Below are 19589 nucleotides of genomic sequence, written 5' to 3' on the forward strand. Positions count from 1 at the left end.
GCAGCATGAGGAGCATTTCAGGGAGATCCTTGGAGTTCTGAGATCGGAGAGGCTGTATGCCAAATTCTCCAAGTGTGATTTCTAGTTACGAGAGGTCCAGTTCCTAGGACACCTTGTTAACCAGGATGGGATATTGGTCAATCCGTCCAAGATTGAGGCAGTGATGAGATGGGAGGTACCGAGATCACCCACTGAGATCAGGAGTTTTCTGGGATTGGCCAGCTATTATCGGAGGTTTATTAGGGATTTCTCCAAGATCGCCGTGCCACTTACCAAGATGACCCGGAAGGGTGTTGCATTTTCTTAGGGTCCGGAGCAGCAGTCCTCATTTGAGACCCTACGTCAGAAGTTGTGCGAGGCCCCCGTGCTTGCACTCCCGGAAGGGATGGAGGATTTTGTGGTATATTATGATGCATCTATATCTGGGTTAGGGGCAGTGCTTATGCAGAGGGGGCACGTTATAGCGTATGCATCGAGGCAGCTGAAGCCTCATGAGTCGAGATATCCCACCCACGATCTGGAGTTGGGGGTTGTGGTGTTTGCCCTCAAGATCTGGCGGCACTATCTATATGGGGTTCGGTGTACCATATACACGGACCACAAGAGTATGAAGTACTTGATGGATCAGCCAAACCTGAATATGAGGTGAAGGATTATGATTATGAGATCATGTACCACCCTGGCAAGGCTAATGTCGTAGCCGATGCTTTGAGCCGTAGGCCGGAGAGCGCCCCGATCCGAGACATTTGTATGAGGTTGACGGTGATGACTCCGGTATTGGACACCATCCGAGGGGCCCAGGTTGAGGCTGCGAGACCAGAGAACCGAAAGCGGGAGCGGGTTGTTGGGCAGGTTTCGGAGTTCGTTACCGATAGTCGGGGACTTATGACATTTCAGGGCCGGATTTGGGTACCATTTGTGGGCGGGACGCATACCATTTTGATGGAGGAGGCACATCGATCGAAGTTCTCAATCCATCCCGGAGCTACTAAGATGTATTTGGACCTAAAGAAGGAGTATTGGTGGCCCTGTATGAAGAGGGATGTTGCATGGTTCGTCGAGAGGTGCCTAACTTGTCGCCAAGTTAAGGCCGAGAACTAGTGTCCGCATGGTAAGCTGCAACCGCTGGAGATTCCCTAGTGGAAGTGGGAACAGATTACCATGGATTTTATCACCAAGTTGCCTAGGACTGCGAGAGGAGTCGATGCAATTTGGGTGATTGTGGACAGGTTGACGAAGAGCACTCATTTTCTTGCTATCAGTGAGAGCTCTTCTACTGAGAGGTTGGCGGAGTTGTATGTGAGAGAGGTGGTATCGCGGCATGGGGTTCCAATGTCGATTGTTTCAGATCGAGACATGTGATTTACTTCCAGATTTTGGAAGAAGTTTCACGAGGAGTTGGGTACGAGACTGCATTTCAGTACCTCATACCACCCACAGACAGACGGGCAGAGTGAGCGGACGATTCAGACGCTCAAGGATATGCTCCGAGGGTGTGTTTTGGATTTTGGAGGGAGTTGGGACACCTATTTACCCTTGGCAGAGTTTTCGTACAACAACAGCCATCATTCGAGCATTGGTATGCTACCCTTTGAGCTGTTGTATGGGAGGAGGTGTCGGACCCCCATCTGCTGGGGAGAGGTGGGGCATCGGGTAATGGGTAGTACGGAGATTGTGCTTCATACGACAAAACAGATACAATAGGTCAGGCAGAGATTGTTGACCGCTCAGAGTCGCCAGAAGAGTTATGCGGACAGGCGTCGGTCCGAGCTCGAGTTTCAGGTTGGTGACCTTGTACTCTTAAAGGTCTCTCCTTGGAAAGGAGTGATCCGATTCAGGAAGAAGGGCAAATTGGGGCCTCGATATATTGGACCTTTCAGGGTAATCGCGAGGATAGGCAGGGTAGCCTACCGTTTAGATCTACCTGCGGAGCTGGGACAGATTCACGACACCTTCCATGTGTCACAGTTGAGGAAATGTAATGCCGACGAGTCGGCAGTGGTACCATTAGAGGATATTCAAGTGGATGCAGGCCTAAACTATATTGAGAGACCGGTGGCAATTAGGGATCGAAAGGTTAAGGTTTTGAGGAACAAGGAAGTGCCCTTGGTGCAAGTGCAATGGCAACATCGGAAGGGGTCCGAGCTAACATGGGAACCCGAGTCGGAGATGCGGGAGCAGTATCCGGGCCTGTTTTCGGTATAAGACTTCGGGGACGAAGTCTGGTTCTAGTGGGGGAGAATTGTAACAACCCGGAATTCAGGTATAACCCTTTAGCCCTTCATCTCTTCATAAATGTCATATTGGCCCTTTTGTGTTGGGGCGAGTACGTTGGGCGTACAAAGAGTATGCTGTGTGTACTCGCACGCTTAAATTGAACGTGTTGCCACCCGGGTACGCTGGGCGTACCTAAGGCTACGCTGGGCATAACCAGTCTAGACCCAAAACCCTAATTTGAGTTGTTGGCTATAAAAGGAATGAGATGGCTTGGTTCCTCAGCCACCATCCTTCAGAAAGAAACCCTAAGAGAGTGTCCCTTCGTTCCTAGCCCTTTTTATGAGTGTTCTAAGCGTGGTGATGTCATTTCAAGGTAGCAAAGGAGAAGAAGAGTCCATTGTGAAGGCTAGAAGCTGGTGTTCAAGTGTAGATCCGGGCTTAGCAAAGGTTGGAGCTTCCTTCTAAGGTAAAAAGTTCGGATATTGACTTGTAGATCTTGTGGTATGCTTTATGGACCATTTTCTAGGGTTTTGGTCCCAAAGGTGGAGACTTTATGAGCAAGTGGTCTCCATTAGCTTAGATCCATCATATTTCTGGTCCATTTGAGTTGTAGATCCATAAAAATGTAATCTTGGACGTGAATGATTAGCCATGCATGAGATCTAGATCCTTGAGTTGAAATGGAAAAGTGTTAAGAAGTATAAGAGCCTTTACAGCCATGCCAAGGCTTAAAGGTTCCGACTTTATGAGTAAGGATGCTTAAATAAGGCCAGATCTAGAATTTGATGTAGTGGCTTAACCGATTAAGACCAGAAATAAAGAGTGCCTAGATCTGACTATTACGCTGGGCGTAACTCCCAATACGCGCAGCGTACTGGGTGGAGACCCCGATTATTGAGTTGGTGATGTACGCCCCGGTACATCAGTCTATACGCCCCCGTGTACTGAAGATGTTGATTTTTGCTGACTTTTAGGGTTTTGGTCAGCATGTGGACTTTGAGTCAAGGGAGGGTAAAATGGTCTTTTACCCCTCTGAGGAATGTTAATAAGGGGTAAAGTCTAGTGGTGAAAGTCCATATTAATTAAAATGATATTCGTTATGATTAGGCGAGGTTGAGTCTTCGTTTGGGATTCGGAGATAGCGAGCACGTGAGATTCTAGACTTTCCACGAGGTGAGTTTTCTCACTATACTGTACCCGGAAGGGTTTTATTGTGTGACCGGAAGGTCGGGCATGTTATGAGTTGTATGCATTGTATGTGATTAATTTAGCAGTTTATATGTGCTATGTATGCTATGTGGGCCGGAAGGCATTATGTTATGGGCCGGAAGGCAATTATGTTATGGGCCGGAAGGCATTATGTTGTGGGCCGAAAGGCATATATGTTACGGGCCGGAAGGCAATTATGTTATGGGCCGGAAGGCATTGTGGTGTGGACCGGAAGGTCGATGCGGGTAAGACCGGAAGGTTTACCGGGTTGGGACGGAAGTCCCCTGAGACACATGGACCAGAAGGTCATGGCCTGGAAAGGCGTATGTGCGTAAGAAGTATTTTGGGGAACTCACAAGCATTTATGCTTACAATTGTTGTGTTATGTGTTTCAGGTACTAGCGAGGACCGTGGGAAGGCGCCAGCATGATCTGTACACACTGATGGGGGATTTATGATCTTGGGATTTATATGATTTGTATTATGATATGATACATTGGATCTTTATGACTTGTTTTGGATGAAAACATGTTTTTAAGAAATGAAATTTTTTCTTTGAAAATTTACGTTGTTACAATAAACGATAACATTACAAGTCATTCAACAAATATATACATATACATACTTGTAAACAAAACAACTTGATGATTCATCCATCTTATGCCCTTGCGCCACTTCCTGTAATACAAATAAAACTGAGTGGGTCAGGCTTGGGAGCCTGGTGAGCATATAGGGTTTTCAACCCAAAATAAATAATTATATTTAATTTCCCCAACCAACAATTACCCGATTACCCATTCCCGTTATCCTCACTTTACGTCCCTAAAACAACATCTATCTCAGGGTTCCTAATCTAGGATTTTCATCGGGACGGACATTACTGCTAAGGGTTTTCTCAACAATAGATGTCCTAAAGGCAACCATGAGGGGGATAGAGTACACCGGTGAACACGTCATTCACAACACCTACATGTTATCAACCTACTAGCATTCAACCAGACTGTCTAGAAAGAGTCTGTGGTCGTTATCCATACTCCGATGAATAACTAGATCAACAACAACAACATCGAGGCCTCTCATCTGTTTATTACGCACCAACTATCTACCCATGTTCTACCCAACATATTAGTAGATAAAAATATATATTTTTATACATAGTTTAAAACCTGTATAGCATTTTCGTTCAATACCTATTCCACATAACAGATGAGGCACACCCACATAACATGTATTTCATAGAAAATAAATCAGATCTATGAGATAGAAGAGAATGAATATACATTCACGAACATAACAACAATATTATACACATAACACGTATTTCGTATAAAATACTTCATAATTATGCGTTAGAAGAAAGTAACTACACACTCACTTGATCAGAATATGATCGGACAACACTACGGCTTGTAGAAGTAGTATTCTTCGTGTAACAACGTAAATTTTCAAAGCAAAATTTTCATTTCTTAAAAACATGTTTTCATCCAAAACAAGTCATAAAGATCCAATGTATCATATCATAATACAAATCATATAAACCCCAAGATCATAAATCCCCCATCAGTGTGTACAGATCATGCTGGCGCCTTCCCACGGTCCTCGCTAGTACCTGAAACACATAACACAACAACTGTAAGCATAAATGCTTAGTGAGTTCCCCAAAATACTTCTTACGCACATACGCCTTTCCAGGCCATGACCTTCCGGTCCATGTGTCTCAGGGGACTTCCGTCCAAACCCGGTAAACCTTCCGGTCTTACCCGCATCGACCTTCCGGTCCATACCACAATGCCTTCCGGCCCATAACATAATTGCCTTTCGGCCATAACATAATGCCTTCCGGCCCATAACATAATTGCCTTCCGGCCCATAACATAATGCCTTCCGGCCCACATAGCATACATAGCACATATAAACGGATAAATTAATCACATACAATGCATACAACTCATAACATACCCGACCTTCCGGTCACACAATAAAACCCTTCTGGGTACAATATAGTGAGAAAACTCACCTCGTGGAAAGTCTAGAATCTCACGTGCTCGCTATCTCCGAATCCCAAATGAAGACTCAACCTCGCCTAATCATAACGAATATCATTTTAATTAATATAGACTTCCACAACTAGACTTTACCCCTTATTAACATTCCTCAGAGGGGTAAAAGACTATTTTACCCTCCCTTGACTCAAAGTCCACATGTTGACCAAAACCCTAAAGTCAGCAAAAGTCAACATCTTCAGTACGCGGGGCGTACAGATTGATGTACGCGGGGCGTACATCGCCAACTCAATAATCGGGGTCTACACCCAATACGCTGCGCATAGTGGGAGTTACGCCCAGCGTAATAGTTAGATCTAGACACTCTTCATTTCTTGTCTTAATCGGTTAAGCCACTACTTCAACTTCTAGATCTGGCCTTATTTAAGCATCCTTACTCATAAAGTCAGAACCTTTAAGCCTTAGCATGGCTGTAAAGGCTCTTATACTTCTTAACACTTTTCCATTTCAATTCAAGGATCTAGATCTCATGCATGGCTAATCATTCACGTCCAAGATTACATTTTTATGGATCTACAACTCAGATGGACCAGAAATATGATGGATCTAAGCTAATGGAGACCACTTGCTCATAAAGTCTCCACCTTTGGGACCAAAACCCTAGAAAATGGTCTATAAAGCATACCACAAGATCTACAAGTCAAGATCCGAACTTTTTACCTTAAAAGGAAGCTCCAACCTTTGCTAAGCCCGGATCTACACTTGAACACCAGCTTCTAGCCTTCACAATTGTCACACCCCGAAAACCATAGGCGGAAATATTTCCGGGGTTGAATCCACGTTGAGTATCAAATCCAATGTACATAGTAATCACAGTAAACAACCATTACATTACATATATTTGAAAGTTTACATTTGTTTCAAAAGTGAATTATACAAGTGTTATACATATATCATATGAACAAAAGTTGAGACGAGTCTTCCGAGCACTCCGTCTTCTCCAAAAGATATCACCGGGTACCTGACTAATGTGGACCTGAGAATACAAGCAGTTTGAAAATCAGCATAAAGTTGGTGAGTTCATAAGCGGTTTTGTTTTATGAAAATGTATCGGTTTCCTTTAGTTTTCCGAAAAGGTTTGTTATCCAAGAAAATCCCATATTTTCTTATGTAAAGTTAGTTTGGTTATCTTTCGTTACAATTCATTTACGCGATATATGTTAACCCCAGGAAAATCCCATATTTTCCTAAATGCAAGATTGATTTAATAACACAGAGTATAGTTTAATACACAAAACTATATATTGAGAATCATGGGATTTCTATCCCGAATTAGATATGAAATGCTATAATAAACACGAATTGTAGATAGAAAGTAGTTTGAAAACCTTGGGACTATCATCCCGAATTAGTTACAAGATAGTTTGATATACTTGAAGTTTTAGATTAAAAGCCATGGGACTACTATCCCGAACTAGATATAAGATTGTTTGATAAAACCATGGGATCACTATCCCGAACTAGATATACGATAATTGGATAAAGTCATGGGATTACCATCCCGTACTAGATATAGTTTCAAAACCATGGGATTACCATCCCGTACAAGATATAGATTGAAATCATGGGACTATCATCCCGTACTGGATATAAGATATATACATACTGAAAACCATGGGAATAACATCCCGCACTAGATATAAGTTCGATAGACTGAAAACCATAGGACTACCATCCCGGACTAGATATAAACTCTAAAACCAAAGCTGTGAATAAACTTATATTAATACATATTGTGAGTCGGGTAACCATGTTGATACGACAACGAGACCTCCTTGACGTTTGTCTGACGTCGGACGATATCCAAAATTTGTCACCCCAGGCGTGCCCGCCTAACTGTAGCTAGCAGTTAAGGTGTGGGATTGTCAGTCCCGAATAGATTTATTCACAAATTCCTCGCTCTCCCTCCAGGAGACTCTGGTTACACTTCCGGGGAGGATTTACTGATCATCCATAAAGGGTAGTGACAAACTCACAAGCTAGTACTAAACTATTCACAGGGTTCTCATACAATATCAAACATACAAAAGATTATGAAACATGATACATTGAATATAGATACATACAAAGAAACTATCTGGCAATACAATCAAAAGATACGGAGATAAACTGAATCAGACATAGTTTATCTAATAACTTTACACACATATCAGTACATGATAAAATGAACGCTAAAGACCCCAAATTATTCCCATAATAATTTGATTAGTTTGGTTATTTTCTTAACTAAAATCCATTTAGTTGTAATTGATAAATCACCTCTTATGCTCAGCATAATACATAAGGAGTAAAAGAGTTTATAAGTTTGCCAGATATTATTTAAAAACATATCAATGTTATGATTTGAAAACAGTTATAGTTTGCTTGTATTCCCCCCCTGAAAACATTGAAAAACATGTAAAAAGCGTAGGGGTATGAACTCACCGAACGAGAAACGTGATGATTTCGGATGTTAAACGTTGGTATGGGGCTTGCAAACGCACGAGGTTCCTAAGTATAATGTAAAGATACACATTTGTATCTAATTAGGACTTAGATTGATTATTTGTTAGGGACAATTACTTCTAATCGTGAAAACACCCCGATACTAATGTTTGGAGGGACCCGGGTGGCATTTGGGGACACATTTAGCTAGGATAATGACTTGGGACCTCAAGAGTAAACTCCTTAGGGAGTTTACAGCCCTAATGACCCCCTCCCCATGATTTTACGGCCGTAAACTCATGGTGGGGTAGTTTATGGTGCAATTTGGCTTCAAACACTTATTGAATCATTTCTAGGTTTGGTTTAAGGGCTTGGAATAATTGTTAAACACCAAATGGACATATTTAAGGGAGTTTACGGCCTAGCATAGGACTCACGGCCGTAAACTCCTATAAACCCATGAAAAATTGTGTAAATGACTCCAAACAAATCACATGTGATTGCTAAAAATTATTTCAAGGCCTTACATGAATTTCTATGGGACATTTGAGGTGTTTTTGGAGTTTACGGCCTATGAGACCCCCCTCATGGCCGTAAACTCTCCTAGAGAGGGATTAATTATGTTTTAAGGCCAAAAACTTGTTTTCAAACACTTCTAAAAATTATTCTAAGGCTTTAGGGGTGTTAAAGTGTCTTTCTAACACCTTAAAATGAGTTTACACCCAAGGTTGAGGTGATTACGGCCCAAGCACATGCCTTGGCCGTAAACTCATAAAAATCCCCCTAAATTTATGTTTAAAGTGTTCCAAGGCTAAAGCAATTATTCTAGAAGTCATAACCATGTCTTGTTGGTGTTCAAGTGTAGATCCGGGCTTAGCAAAGGTTGGAGCTTCCTTCTAAGGTAAAAAGTTCGGATCTTGTGGTATGCTTTATGGACCATTTTCTAGGGTTTTGGTCCCAAAGGTGGAGACTTTATGAGCAAGTGGTCTCCATTAGCTTAGATCCATCATATTTCTGGTCCATTTGAGTTGTAGATCCATAAAAATGTAATCTTGGACGTGAATGATTAGCCATGCATGAGATCTAGATCCTTGAGATGAAATGGAAAAGTGTTAAGAAGTATAAGAGCCTTTACAGCCATGCCAAGGCTTAAAGGTTCCGACTTTATGAGTAAGGATGCTTAAATAAGGCCAGATCTAGAAGTTGAAGTAGTGGCTTAACCGATTAAGACGAGAAATGAAGAGTGTCTAGATCTGACTATTACGCTGGGCGTAACTCCCACTACGCACAACGTATTGGGTGGAGACCCCGATTATTGAGTTGGCGATGTACGCCCCGCGTACATCAATCTGTACGCCCCGCGTACTGAAGATGTTGACTTTTGCTGACTTTTAGGGTTTTGGTCAACCTGTGGACTTTGAGTCAAGGGAGGGTAAAATGGTCTTTTACCCCTCTGAGGAATGTTAATAAGGGGTAAAGTCTAGTTGTGGAAGTCTATATTAATTAAAATGATATTCGTTATGATTAGGCGAGGTTGAGTCTTCGTTTGGGATTCAGAGATAGCGAGCACGTGAGATTCTAGACATTCCACGAGGTGAGTTTTCTCACTATACTGTACCCGGAAGGGTTTTATTGTGTGACCGGAAGGTCGGGTATGTTATGAGTTGTATGCATTGTATGTGAATAATTTATCCGTTTATATGTGCTATGTATGCTATGTGGGCCGGAAGGCATTATGTTATGGGCCGAAAGGCAATTATGTTATGGGCTGGAAGGCATTGTGGTGTGGACCGGAAGGTCGACGTGGGTAAGACCGGAAGGTTTACCGGGTTGGGACAAAAGTCCCCTGAGACACATGGACCGGAAGGTCATGGCCTGGAAAGGCGTATGTGCGTAAGAAGTATTTTGGGGAACTCACTAAGCATTTATGCTTACAGTTGTTGTGTTATGTGTTTCAGGTACTAGCGAGGACCGTGTGAAGGCGCCAACATGATCTGTACACACTGATGGGGGATTTATGATCTTGGGGTTTATATGATATGATACATTGGATCTTTATGACTTGTTTTGGATGAAAACATGTTTTTAAGAAATGAAAATTTTGCTTTGAATATTTACGTTGTTACACGAAGAATACTACTTCTACAAGCCATAGTGCTGTCCGATCATCTTCTGATCAAGTGAGTGTGTAGTTACTTTCTTCTAGCGCATAATTATGAAGTATTTTATACGAAATACGTGTTATGTGTATAATATTGTTGTTATGTTCGTGAATGTATATTCATTATCTTCTATCTCATAGAGCTGATTTATTTTCTATGAAATACGTGTTATGTGGGTGTGCCTCATCTGTTATGTGGAATAGGTATTGAATGAAAATGCTATATAAGTTTTAAACTATGTATAAAAATATATATTTTTATCTACTAATATGTTGGGTAGAACATGGGTAGATAGTTGGTGTGTAATAAACAGATGAGAGGCCTCGATGTTGTTGTTGTTGATCTAGTTATTCATCGGAGTATGGATAACGACCACCGACTCTTTCTAGACAGTCTGGTTGAACGCTAGTAGGTTGATAACCTGTAGGTGTTGTGAATGACGTGTTCACCGGTGTACTCTATCCCCCTCATGGTTGCCTTTAGGACATCTATTGTTGAGAAACCCCTTAGCAGTAATGTCCGTCCCGATGAAAATCCTAGATTAGGTACCCTGAGATAGATGTTGTTTTAGGGACGTAAAGTGAGGATAACGGGAATAGGTAATCGGGTTATTGTTGGTTGGTGAAATTAAATATAATTATTTATTGTGGGTTGAAAACCCTATATGCTCACCAGGCTCCCAAGCCTGGCCCACTCAGTTTTATTTGTATTACAGGAAGTGGCGCAAGGGCATAAGATGGATGAATCATCAAATTGTTTTGTTTACAAGTCTGTATATGTATATATTTGTTGAATGACTTGTAATGTGATCGTTTATTGTAACAACGTAAATTTTCAAAGCAAATTTTTCATTTCTTAAAAACATGTTTTCATCCAAAACAAGTCATAAAGATCCAATGTATCATATCATAATACAAATCATATAAATCCCAAGATCATAAATCCCCCATCAGTGTGTACAGATCATGCTGGCGCCTTCCCACGGTCCTCGCTAGTACCTGAAACACATAACACAACTGTAAGCATAAATGCTTAGTGAGTTCCCCAAAATACTTCTTATGCACATACGCCTTTCCAGGCCATGACCTTCCGGTCCATGTGTCTCAGGGGACTTCCGTCCCAACCCGGTAAACCTTCCGGTCTTACCCGCGTCGACCTTCCGGTCCACACCACAATGCCTTCTGGCCCATAACATAATTGCCTTCCGGCCCATAACATAATGCCTTCCAGCCAATAACATAATTGCCTTTCGGCCCATAACATAATGCCTTCCGGCCCACATAGCATACATAGCAGATATAAACGGATAAATTATTCACATACAATGCATACAACTCATAATATACCCAGATCTAGACACTCTTCATTTCCGGTCTTAATCGGTTAAGCCACTACTTCAAATTCTAGATCTGGCCTTATTTAAGCATCCTTACTCATAAAGTCGGAACCTTTAAGCCTTGGCATGGATGTAAAGGCTCTTATACTTCTTAACACTTTTCCATTTCAACTCAAGGATCTAGATCTCATGCATGGCTAATCATTCACGTCCAAGATTACATTTTTATGGATATACAACTCAAATGGACCAGAAATATGATGGATCTAAGCTAATGGAGACCACTTGCTCATAAAGTCTCCACCTTTGGGACCAAAACCCTAGAAAATGGTCCATAAAGCATAACACAAGATCTACAAGTCAAGATCCGAACTTTTTACCTTAGAAGGAAGCTCCAACCTTTGCTAAGCTCGGATCTACACTTGAACACCAGCTTCTAGCCTTCACAATGGACTCTTCTTCTCCTTTGCTACCTTGAAATGACACCACCACGCTTAGAACACTCACAAAAAGGGCTAGGAACGAAGGGACACTCTCTTAGGGTTTCTTTCTGAAGGATGATGGCTGAGGAACCAAGCCATATCATTCCTTTTATAGCCAACAACTCAAATTAGGGTTTTGGATCTAGACCGGTTATGCCCAGCGTAGCCTTAGGTACTCCCTGCGTACCCGGGTGGCAACGCGTTCAATTTAAGCGTGCGAGTACGCGCAACATACTCTTTGTACGCCCAGCGTACTCGCCCCAACACAAAAGGGCCAACATGACATTTATGAAGAGATGAAGGGCTAAAGGGTTATACCTAAATTCCGGGCTGTTACAATTCTCCCCCACTAGAACCAGACTTCGTCCCCGAAGTCTTATACCGAAAACAGCCCCGGATACTGCTCCCGCATCTCCGACTCGGGCTCCCATGTCAGCTCGGACCCCTTCCGATGCTGCCACTGCACTTGCACCAAGGGCACTTCCTTGTTCCTCAAAACCTTAACCTTTCAATCCCTAATTGCCACCGGTCTCTCAATATAGTTCAGGCCCGCATCCACTTGAATATCCTCTAATGGTACCACTGCCGACTCGTCGACATTACATTTCCTCAACTGCGAAACATGGAAGGTGTCGTGAATCTGTCCCAGCTCCGCAGGTAGATCTAAACGGTAGGCTACCATGCCTATCCTCGCGATTACCCTGAAAGGTCCAATATATCGAGGCCCCAATTTGCCCCTCTTCCTGAATCGGATCACTCCTTTCCAAGGAGAGACCTTTAAGAGTACAAGGTCACCAACCTGAAACTCGAGCTCGGACCGACGCCTGTCCGCATAACTCTTCTGGCGACTCTGAGCGGTCAACAATCTCTGCGTGACCTGCTGTATCTGTTCTGTCGTCGGAATCACAATCTCCGTACTACCCATTACCCGATGCCCCACCTCTCCTCAGCAGATGGGGGTCTGACACCTCCTCCCATACAACAGCTCAAAGGGTGGCATACCAATGCTCGAATGATGGTTGTTGTTGTACGAAAACTCTGCCAAGGGTAAATAGGTGTTCCAACTCCCTCCAAAATCCAAAACACACCCTCGGAGCATATCCTCGAGCGTCTGAATTGTCCGCTCACTCTGCCCGTCTGTCTGTGGGTGGTATGAGGTACTGAAATGCAGTCTCGTACCCAACTCCTCGTGAAACTTCTTCGAAAATCTGGAAGTAAATCGCACGTCTTGATCTGAAACAATCGACATCGGAACCCCATGTCGCGATACCACCTCTCTCACATACAACTCCGCCAACCTCTCAGCAGAAGATCTCTCACTGATAGCAAGAAAATGAGTGCTCTTCGTCAACCTGTCCACAATCACCCAAATTGCATCGACTCCTCTCGCAGTCCTTGGCAAATTGGTGATAAAATCCATGGTAATATGTTCCCACTTCCACTCGGGAATCTCCAGCGGTTGCAGCTTACCATGCGGACGCTGGTTCTCGGCCTTAACTTGGCGACAAGTTAGGCACCTCTCGACGAACCATGCAACATCCCTCTTCATACAGGGCCACCAATACTCCTTCTTTAGGTCCAAATACATCTTAGTAGCTCCGGGATGGATCGAGAACTTCGATCGATGTGCCTCCTCCGTCAAAATGGTACGCGTCCCGCCCACAAATGGTACCCAAATCCGGCCCTGAAATGTCATAAGTCCCCGACTATCGGTAACGAACTCCGACACCTGCCCAACAACCCGCTCCTGCTTTCGGTTCTCTGGTCTCGCAGCCTCAACCTGGGCCCATCGGATGGTGTCCAATACCGGAGTCATCACCGCCAACCTCATACAAATGTCTCGGATCGGGGCGCTCTCCGACCTATGGCTCAAAGCATTGGCTACGACATTAGCCTTGCCAGGGTGGTACAGGATCTCATAATCATAATCCTTCACCACATATTCAGGTTTGGCTGATCCATCAAGTACTTCATACTCTTGTGGTCCATGTATATGGTACACCGAACCCCATATAGATAGTGCCGCCAGATCTTGAGGGCAAACACCACAGCCCCCAACTCCAGATGGTGGGTGGGATATCTCGACTCATGAGGCTTCAGCTGCCTCGATGCATACGCTATAACGTGCCCCCTCTGCATAAGCACTGCCCCTAACCCAGATATAGATGCATCACAATATACCACAAAATCCTCCATCCCTTCCGGGAGTGCGAGCACCGGGGCCTCGCACAACTTCTGACGTAGGGTCTCAAATGAGCCAAGAAAATGCAACACCCTTCCGGGTCATCTTGGTAAGTGGCACGACGATCTTGGAGAAATCCCTAATAAACCTCCGATAATAGCCGGCCAATCCCAGAAAGCTCCTGATCTCAGTGGGTGATCTCGGCACCTCCCATCTCATCACTGCCTCAATCTTGGCCGGATCGACCAATATCCCTTCCTGGTTAACAAGGTGTCCTAGGAACTGGACCTCTCGTAACCAGAACTCACACTTGGAGAATTTGGCATACAGCCTCTCCGATCTCAGAACTCCAAGGATCTCCCTCAAATGCTCCTCATGCTGATCTCTAGACCTCGAATATACCAAAATATCATCTATGAATATGATCACCGACCGATCCAACATCGGCCTACACACCCTGTTCATGAGAATCCGTGAACGCCGCTGGTGCATTGGTGAGCCCGAATGGCATCACCACGAACTCGTAATGCTCGTAACGAGTCCTAAACGCCGTCTTCTGGATATCCTCATCCCGAACCCTCATCTGGTGATATCTCGACCTCAAGTCTATCTTGGAGAACCAAGACACCCCCTGTAACTGATCGAATAGATCATCGATGCTTGGTAACGGATAACGGTTCTTGACCGTCAACTTGTTCAACTCCCGGTAATCAATGAACATCCGGTGTGAACCATCCTTTTTCTTGACAAAAAGGATCGGCGCTCCCCAGGGAGAGCTACTGGGACGGATGAACCCTTTCCCCAACAGCTCTTGTAGCTGTGAGGATAACTCCTGCATCTCTGGCGGTCAGGGTTCCAAACTCAATGATGGCAACTAAACACGAGGGTTGCGCTCGTTGCGGGACTTAACCCAACACCTTACGGCACGAGCTGACGACAGCCATGCACCACCTGTGTCCGCGTTCCCGAAGGCACCCCTCTCTTTCAAGAGGATTTGCGGCATGTCAACTATAAAAAAACGTTCTGATACGTCTGTAAAAAATAGAAACTAACACTAGGAATGTTTGACGAACAGTATCAAGAATCATTATTATTTCGACACAAGAAAAGGATTTTTCACACCCCTTTCTTGTGTCGAAGACTAGGAAGACGAATAACCCCTCCCAGAAATATTTGTTCCCTTCAATTATCTGTTCTATTTTGCGTTTACTTTTGTATAGGATCTAGCCGAAGTCCATTGTATTAGACTCAAATGCATTTTATGACATTTTAATCTGCCAATAGCAACATAATAACATCACCCCAAATTTTTATAAAAAAACAAAAACAAAGAAAGAAGGGGTCAAGTCAAATAGTCTTCTTCACAATCTACATACTGTGGCTAGGAATGTGGTACAAGGAATTCCCGGCATCTCGTAGAAAAAGAGTATAAACAAACAAAAGGCTTTTTAGAATTTTATTTTTTATCATAGATAATCATAATTACTAAAAAAATTTGGTTCTTTTTACAAACTTGAGGTCGATAAATCCGCGAGTCTAGAAATTCATTTCGGACAAGTGAACCTTCTCGAACTGTTTCTTTTTAAGAACCAAAAATATTTGTGCCAAAATAACAGATGCTAAGAAGAACGCGCATCCCCGGGAATCAAATCGATACGAAACTCCACCTGCCTCTCGGGAGGCACACCCGTCAACTCCTCAAGAAAAACATCCACTAGGGTCTCGCATAGTCACCAGCTGTCTCTCGCAGTCAATGACCGCTCCGAACTTACTCAACCAGTCCATGCCCACGATGACGCAGACATCTCCCATAGCGATAGGAACTAGGTCATTAGGAAAATCGACACCAAAAATCTCGAGCACACATCCTCGAATCACGTCGGTGGCATATACCGCTTTCTCATCAGATATGGAAACCCTCAGAGGTCGACTCATCACCTCTCGCTCAATACCAAGGTGCTGACTAAAAGCCAGAGATACAAAAGACCGACTCGCACCCAAGTCAAACAATACCAAGGCAGGTACAGAATTCACAAGAAAAGTACCTACACATATCATAAAATAAGCACAACATCTCAGCATAAAAATAAATACACGAAAGAATACATACCAGCCACGACATCGGGCGCCGCACGGACCTCCTCCGCAGTCAACTGAAAAGCTCTCCCACGAGCCTTCGGAGCCTCGGCCTTCGCCGGTCGAGCCTCGGTAATCCTAGCAGCCGACGCGGATCCCTGCGCTGATCCCTGGTGTAGCTGAGGGCACTCGGCCTTCCGATGGCCAGTCTGGTTGCAATGGAAGCAAACCATAAATCCCTTGGGGCAATCCCTGGCGATATGCCCCTCCTTGCCACATTTGTAGCAAGCACCCGATCGACAGGTCCCCTCATGACCCTTGCCGCATTTCCCGCAAGTGCGGCCCTTCTGGCCTCCAGTCCTCGAATCAGCGGACTAGGTCCGCTTGGCTGCCGGCTGAGACTGAGCCGGCCGCCGATCCATCCTCTGAGACTCGGCCTCCTCCCTGGCCTGAGTCTCCAACTCAATCTCCCTCTTCCTGGCATTTTCCTGGAGCTCAGCAAATGTCTGGTACGTCGAGTTCGACACGAACTCCCGGATGTCCCTCCTCAGAATACCCAGATACCGCGGCTCATCGGATCCTGCTCAGTAGCCACCTGCTGAGGGCAGAACATCTCCCTCTCATGAAACTTCCGGGTGACCACAGTAACCGAATCATTACCCTGCTTGAGGGTCAAGAACTCCTGAACCAACCGTTCCCTCTCCACCGGGGGAACATACTCGTCTCTGAACATGGTGGTGAACCTCTCCTAGGTCACCACTGAAATATCTGCAAGAGTGAAGTTCGCCGTCACGAACTTCCACCAATCCTTCGCTCCCAAGCGGAGCTGGTTCAAAGCGAACCGTACCCTCAGATGCTCCGGACATGAACAAGTATAGAAGCATCCCTCAATGTCAGCAATCCATCTCATCGCAGCGATCGGATCCTGCATCCCATCAAACTCGGGTGGCTTCGTGTTGCTGAACTCTCGGAACAACAACGAGTCACCTCCCTGAGGCCTGGCTGCAACCACGGCTGCCGTAGCTGCAGCAGCTGCGGCCTCAGTCACCACGGCGTACCGCTCATCAAAAGTCTCCAACAGCGTGGTCTTGATAGACCCAAAACATCTCCGAAATCTCGGCCCGGATTGCCGCAGCCACCTCATTGTGGATCATCTGACGAATCTCCTCGTCACTCACGCCGCTCGTCTCAGGTCTGTGGCGTGTCCTAACCATGATGCCTCTGAAATACAACATAAGAATATCAAAGACCCAATCGAGCATACTTGCACTCGATAACGCAACCCTACTCGACCTCCGATACCCAAAGGATTCTTACTTGGACTGCCCACTGATCCGGTGTCTTCAGTAGTACGGGCCCTATACTACTGACTACACCGCATCAGCGTTCACCCCAAGTCCTCCTCCTTGGACCTCGGATCACGAGTACTCTATTCTTGCTATGCACTGATTACCTACTCGCTCTCAAAGCATCTCATAGCAGCAGGTTTCCACCTAGACTAAGGCATCAAAAATCAGGCCACTCTAGTCCTAATATGAATACCTAGTCTACTCTAGCATGCATATCATATCGCAACACATCTTATAACACATTTTGTAAGGGTATTTTGGGGATTTTACCGTTCGGGCGCTGGCTGACCATACACACTGCTTCTCCTTTGGTTATTACAAAATCTCTTATAAAATTTTTATGCCTTTATTAATTGAAAAATTCCTCAAATCCTCGGTTTGAGTTCAGTTACGCCCGAAGGTGCATCCGAATCCCTCAAACCAAGGCTCTGATACCAACTTGTAACAACGTAAATTTTCAAAGCAAGATTTTCATTTCTTAAGAACATGTTTTCATCCAAAACAAGTCATAAAGATCCAATGTATCATATCATAATACAAATCATATAAATCCCAAGATCATAAATCCCCCATCAGTGTATACAGATCATGCTGGCGCCTTCCCACGGTCCTCGCTAGTACCTGAAACACATAACACAACAACTGTAAGTATAAATGCTTAGTGAGTTCCCCAAAATACTTCTTACGCACATACGCCTTTCCAGGCCATGACCTTACGGTCCATGTGTCTCAGGGGACTTCCGTCCCAACCTGGTAAACCTTTCGGTCTTACCCGCGTCGACCTTCCGGTCCACACCACAATGTCTTCCGGCCCATAACATAATTGCCGTCCGGCCCATAATATAATGCCTTCCGGCCCACATAGCATACATAGAACATATAAACGACTAAATTAATCACATACAATGCATACAACTCATAACATACCCGACCTTCCGGTCACACAATAAAACCCTTCCGGGTACAGTATAGTGAGAAAACTCACCTCGTGGAAAGTCTAGAATCTCACGTGCTCGCTATCTCCGAATCCCAAACGAAGACTCAACCTCGCCTAATCATAATGAATATCATTTTAATTAATGTAGACTTCCACCACTAGACTTTACCCCTTATTAACATTCCTCAGAGGGGTAAAAGACCATTTTACCCTCCCTTGACTCAAAGTCCACATGCTGACCAAAACCCTAAAAGTCAGCAAAAATCAACATCTTCAGTACGTGGGGCGTATAGACTGATGTACCGGGGCGTACATCACCAACTCAATAATCGGGGTCTCCACCCAGTACGCTGCGCGTACTGGGAGTTACGCCCAGCGTAATAGTCAGATCTAGACACTCTTCATTTCTGGTCTTAATCGGTTAGGCCACTACTTCAACTTCTAGATCTGGCCTTATTTAAGCATCCTTACTCATAAAGTCGGAACCTTTAAGCCTTGGCATGGCTGTAAAGGCTCTTATACTTCTTAACACTTTTCCATTTCAACTCAAGGATCTAGATCTCATAGATGGCTAATCATTCACATCCAAGATTACATTTTTATGGATCTACATCTCAAATGGACCAAAAATATGATGGATCTAAGCTAATGGAGACCACTTGCTCATAAAGTCTCCACCTTTGGGACCAAAACCCTAGAAAATGGTCCATAAAGCATACCACAAGATCTACAAGTCAAGATCCGAACTTTTTACCTTAGAAGGAAGCTCCAACCTTTGCTAAGCCCGGATCTACACTTGAACACCAGCTTCTAGCCTTCACAATGGACTCTTCTTCTCCTTTGCTGCATTGAAATGACACCACCAAGCTTAGAACACTCACAAAAAGGGCTAGGAACGAAGGGACACTCTCTTAGGGTTTCTTTCTGAAGGATGGTGGCTAAGGAACCAAGCCATCTCATTCCTTTTATAGCCAACAACTCAAATTAGGGTTTTGGGTTTGGACCGGTTACGCCCAGCGTACCTGGGTGGCAACGCGTTCAATTTGAGCGCGCGAGTACGCGCAACGTACTCTTTGTACGCCCAGCGTAGTCGCCCCAACACAAAAGGGCCAACATGACATTTATGAAGAGATGAAGGGCTAAAGGGTTATA

Source organism: Lactuca serriola, chromosome 3, assembly GCF_051521515.1.
Source record: "Lactuca serriola cultivar US96UC23 chromosome 3, Lser_US96UC23_V15, whole genome shotgun sequence".
Classification (NCBI taxonomy): domain Eukaryota; kingdom Viridiplantae; phylum Streptophyta; class Magnoliopsida; order Asterales; family Asteraceae; genus Lactuca; species Lactuca serriola.